This window comes from Octodon degus, unplaced genomic scaffold (assembly GCF_000260255.1).
Source record: "Octodon degus isolate 3935 unplaced genomic scaffold, OctDeg1.0 scaffold00010, whole genome shotgun sequence".
Lineage (NCBI taxonomy): Eukaryota > Metazoa > Chordata > Mammalia > Rodentia > Octodontidae > Octodon > Octodon degus.
In genome coordinates, this window is record NW_004524586.1 from 3,117,250 (window position 1) to 3,122,714 (window position 5,465).

The following is a 5,465-nucleotide window of genomic DNA, read 5'->3' on the forward strand; positions in this document are numbered from 1 at the left end:
GGCGGCACCTGCTCGGGCGCGCCCACGGCCCGTCGCACCCCGCCCGGCGTACCTGCGTGGCCGCGCTGCTCCAGGCGCCCGCCCGGCCTCCCCGTTCTTCCCTCTACGTACCCCAAGAGCGTCACGTCAGCGGCGCTGGCGTAAACCCGGGCGCCGGGGCCTACGCTGTCGACGTGGGGCGGCCGCTGGGCCGCGGGCTGCGCTGCGACGCGGGCGTAGGCGCCTCCGGGAATCCCGCCCACGCTCCACGTGGCGGTCTCGCTGCAGCTCGCGGCGCCGCGGGGGGAGGGGAGTGCTGGCGCGCCCGGGGCCGCCCGGCGAGCCCTCCAGGGGCGGAGGCGCGGCTGGGCGGGCGGAGTCCCGGAGGTGTCCCCGGCGCGGGTCCTTTATGTCGGGGGCGCGCCTCGGCGAGGGTGGCATCCGTTTACGGCACCGCCCCTCTCCCCGCCCCGCAGACCCTGCCCGTTTAAGTGGGAAAATCTGCACGCTGCGGTCGGATTCGCCAGTGCGCACCTGGAGGTCCGTGCCAACGCCTCGGCCGGCTGTGGCGGCGCGGGGAGGTGTTAGAGTGTTGCATTTTGTTTTTGTTTTGTTTTTGGTTTTGTTTTGTTTTGCAGAACTGGGGATTGAACTCAGGCTCTTACGCTTGCCAGGGAAGTGCTTATTCCACTGAGCCATCTCCCCAGCCCCTGCATTTTGAAAGAGTGCATACACTGGCGGATTTTCTTCCCTTGACTGCTTACTGTGTTTTTCTCGGAGGGCATGTTCTCGCCTGAACATGTAGTTTGGGATGGGAACAATACTTGATTGTGAGGTAGGAAAGAAAAAACTATAGAAAGGAGACAAGGAAAACCGTAATTTTAATTTTTTTTTTTTTTTTTTTTTTTTTTTTTTTTTTTTTTTTTTTTTTTTTTTTTTTTTTTTTTTTTTAAAGAATAGTGCACCTTCAGGACAGAAGTTACCTTAGGTCATTCGTGTATGTAGCAGCTTTGTTCCATAGGCTGGTTTCTCCCAGTCCCACTACACCACATCCCCTAATGGCAATATAAGCCCATAAATTGGCCAAGTTGATAAGGTAAAGGGCCACAGGCTGGCTTTAAAACGAAGAAACAAGAGACCTTGTCTCAAATGAAAAACGGGGCGTGGGACATGGTGGGTAGAGGATCACAGACTCAGGCTGAGTCTAGACAACTTAATGACTTAGTGAGTGAGACCCTGTTTCAAAATAAAATAATGAAAAGGGCTGGGGAATGTAGCTCAGGGAGAAGGTTCTGGGTTCATTATACGTAAGTAAGGAGCTGGGAACGTAGCTTGCTGGTAGAGCCTCCTTGAGTTTGAGTTTGATTTCCCAGAACCACAAAGAAAAGAAGAAGGGAGAAGGAGAAGGAAAAGAAGAAGAGATTCAGAAGATTCAAAGAATGTTTTTAGGCAAAATATCTTAGGTCACCCAACTTTGAACTCAGGCCTTTGCACTTGCCAGGCAAGCGCTTATTCAACTGAGCTGTCTCCCAGGTCCAGGTCATCCATCATAATGGACATCTTCAAGAAGACACGTATATCCCTCAGCTGTTCCAGCCCACGATCACCCTCCCTAAAAGGTCCTATAAAGTTTCCTGTTCCCCCTTTATTCACTGCTGCCTTGGTCCGCTAGACAGCCAGCCTGCTTGATGCCCCCAGTAAATCTTCTACTCGCATCGGAATGCCTGGGCTGGTTGATTGTGTAAGTTCATACCTAACAGGGAGAGATCTGAACTCACGAATGGATTAATGGCATTACAAAAAGGGTTTGCTGGAGTGGGTTTGCCCTCTTGTACCCTTCATCCATGCTAGTATCGAGACAGCTAAGTTAGTTAGAAATGCAGGTAGTCAGACAGGGCTAGGTCCTCAAGGGACCCAGCGCAGACAACGAGAGCACACTATAACTGTGGCTGGAGGCGCATCTGTTAAAGGCCAGGCGCCAAGATAAAGGCGGAATGACCAGGCCTCCACGCCTCCCCAGGGCATAAGCAATGACCTGAAGATTATACTGTAAGTGGTATCACCTGGTTCAATAAAGTCTAGATAGATGTCACTCACCCCGGTGTGTGACCAAGGCCTCTGGATCCAACCCTTCCTAAAAAAGGTCCTTGTTCTTTCCATGTACACTTGTTCTGTGACCTTCTTCTCCACAGGATCAGAATGACCTAAGTGGCGGTTCTTGTACCTGCCTTGTGATTTGCTTTATAAAACTGTCTTTGAGAAGTGGGCTTACTGATGACACCACTTTTGGGTCTTCTGTCTGTCAGGAGCTATCATGCTCAATAAATATTTTCTATTCTTAAGCTCCATTGTTCCTTAGAAGCAATTCTTTGATTTTGGGGAACAAAAACTCGGTGTATCTGAAATCTCCCAGGTTGGAAGTTATATTATCCTCCTATGTCTCTGGACCCCCGGCTTATTCCACTTCCGTCGTGGGAGGACCAAGTAAGATGCCAAATCCTTGACCTGGAAATTCCTACCACTTAGAACTGTGAGAAATCAACTTCTGATCCATGTAAAGTATCCAGTCTTCAGTATTATGCTACAAATGCACCCAGTGGACTAGCAGCTGCCGACTGTGCAGTCACTCTGTAAGTGTGGGGGAAGGAGAGATTGCCTGTGCATTAGCTGAGCTTCTCACTCACTGGGTGGGGTAAGTGGTCCCTCAAACAGGAGACAGGAATTTCAGGTATGTTACAAAGAGTTATAGGACAAGTCAGTGAGAGACCTTAGAAGGGTTTATTAGGAGCCATATAGAGTGGCCCACACTCGGATCCACCACTCTGGAGGTTAAAGCAGATTCAAGCCCAGTGTGGGGAACGTAACAACTGCTTTCCAAGACCCTGACTCAGAGAACTCAGCGTTAAGGAATTGACTTCAATCCCCAGTACCAAAACAAACACACGACTCAAAGTGAGCTGATTGTGGCCTGGAGCTTGGCGTTTTTATGTGGTCGTAGAGGTGTCTTCAAGAAGGGTGGTGTAGGATGTTATTCCTATTGTCTGATCCCCCATTTGGTGAGCTAGGTAACTTCACATTCTGGAGTTTAAGTTTTTCTTGAGAGGACTATGTATGTGTGTACCTATGTATGTATGTACCTATGTACCTATGTACCTATGTATGTATGTATTTGTGGTACTGGGATTGAATCTAGGTCTTTGCACAAAGTAACATCCCCATCACCTTCTACATTTGTTCTTTGGAAACAGGGTTTCACCAGGTTCCCTAGGAGAGACTGGAACTTTTGGGGTTTTTTTTGTGTTTTGGCCTCCCAGAGTGCTAAGATTTCAGGTATGCACCACCATATCCCGCTAAAGGTGCAATTTCAAAATTATAGTTTTCCTTGTGTCCTTTTTTTTTTTTTTAAACCTGTCTTTACTTTCTCTATCTCAAGTTCACTGTTCTTTTTTTTTTATAAATTATTTATTTATTACATTTATTTATTGTGTGTGTGTGTGTGTGGCCAGCTCAGCCCACTAGGGGGCGGGGCTGGCTGGCATGTGGTGCTGGGGGATCGAACCGCGGTCCCTGTGCTTTGCCAAGCTTGTTTCAAGTAGGTGCTTTAGACCACTGAGCCATCTCTCCAGCCCCCCAATTTTTTTTTTTTTTTTGGAACTGGGGATTGAACTCAGCCCCTGGCGCTTGTCAGGCAAGCGCTTATTCTACTGAGCCATCTCCCCAGACCCTAAGTTCACTGTTCTTATGGGAGAGAAAATACATCAGCAAATCAGATGGCGAGATAGCTCAGCAGAATAATTGCCTGTTTAGGCAAGTGCAGGGACCAGGGTTCCATCCCCTGTATCACATCCTGCGCCAGCCCTGGGCCTGCCCCTGGGCACTCTGAACCAGCAATGGAGTCTGGGTGTGGTGACACAAGCCACCAGCGCTGGGGAGGCTGAAAAGAAGAGGATCATTATGAATCCAAGCTGCATAGTCAAACCCTGTACAAAATACATAAATTAAAAAATAAACATGCAAATCTTTACAATAAAATAGAATAACCACTAGAGAAGAAGGGGATCCGCAGAGATTCAAGGGTAGGTTTTTTTAAAAGCTGTCATTTAAACTTTGCTTCAGAGATGAGTAAAGTTCACCTAAAAGAGGAGAGCAGGATCATAGGAGGAGGAGGGACTGGGTTGCATAATGGTCCCCTGCAGAAGGGTGGAGACAGGACGTGACAGGAGAAATGCCCGGCTGGGAGCCCACTTTGCAGATGTTGAAGGTGTGTATGTGTGTGCGTGAGTGTGCGCACACACATTATGCTGAAGATTTTTGAATTTCAAGATCCTCAAAGACAGAGAATCAAATCTTGTGAAGGACTAGAATGATATTAGCAGACTTTTGTGATTAGTGAAAAGAGGCAGAAGCTGGGAGGCTGGTTAGACTATTGCAAAGGCTCAGGTCAGAAATGGTGGGTGGGTGCAGTGGCACATGTGTGTAATCCTGGTGACTCCAGAGACTGAAGTAGGAGAATGACAAGTTCTTCCTGGGCAACTCAGTGAAACCCTGTTGGGGATTGGGCTGTGTAAGAGCTGGCTGGGGGCCAGGAATGTTGACCACAGTGGTCCTGGGGCAAGATAACATCTGCAGAGGACAACAGAAAGAAAGGTAGTTCCCTGTTAACTCATACAGGTATCTGGGTGTAGAGAAGGGATTGTTCCCCCTTTAATCTTTACTTCTTTTGCAGCTTCAGTTCCTTATTTTTCAAAATCTCCTTCAAGCCTGTCACAAATGCTACACGAGCCCCTGTGCTTTGCCAAGCTTGTTCCAAGTAGGTGCTTTAGACCACTGAGCCATCTCACCAGCCCCTATTTTTAATTTTTAAAAAACCATTATTTATTTATTTGGTACAGAGTTTCACTACGCAGCTCAGACTCATAGTGATCCTCCTGTCTCAGCCTCCCCAGCGCTGGGATTATAAGCATGTACCCCCATGCCCAGCTTTGGGCTAGCACAGTGTGCTGGGGCTCTGGGCCAGCACAGCATGCAGTGCCAGGAATTGAACTCAGGTCCTTGTGCCTGGCAGAAAGTTACTTAGACCACTGAGCTGTCTTCCCAGCCCAGTCTGTCATTTTTTAAGCTGGGAAAAAAGGTCTGAGGACTTATCTGAAGGTACCAGTATTATAAGATGTTTCAACCCGTGTCTTTATCTCATATTTTATTTTACTTTACTTTCTTTTGTTTTATTATGTACCTGCTGTTGCAGGGTCTCCCTATGCAGCTGGGACTCATGGTGATCCTCCTGCTTTCAGCCTCCCCAGTGCTGGGATTATAGGTCTGCACCATTGTGCTCAGACTCTGGCCGGCTCCGCCCGCTCTGGGGGTGGGGCTGGCGTGGCATATAGTGCCAGCAGTCGCCTAAGTAGGTGCTTTAGTCTGCTGAGTTATCTTGCTGGCCCTGTCCCGTCTTTTCTTATGACTTTAAAATTCTATTCTACTCAAATTTT

General features: G+C 48.3%; 1 protein-coding gene across 4 annotated transcripts in view; it reads right to left on the reverse strand.

Moving 5' to 3' along the window:
• Positions 1 to 230, reverse strand: part of Aldh18a1 (aldehyde dehydrogenase 18 family member A1) — a 51,385-nt gene extending 51,155 nt beyond the window's left edge. For 3 of the 4 annotated variants that reach the window (XM_023708840.1, XM_023708841.1, XM_023708838.1), the window contains exon 1: positions 53 to 130. The gene's annotated coding sequence lies outside the window, so the exon portion shown is untranslated. Of the gene's footprint in view, positions 1 to 52 lie in introns of all 4 variants that reach the window. The other variant, XM_023708839.1, reaches the window with a different exon arrangement.
• Between the last annotated feature and the right edge of the window lie 5,235 nt (positions 231 to 5,465).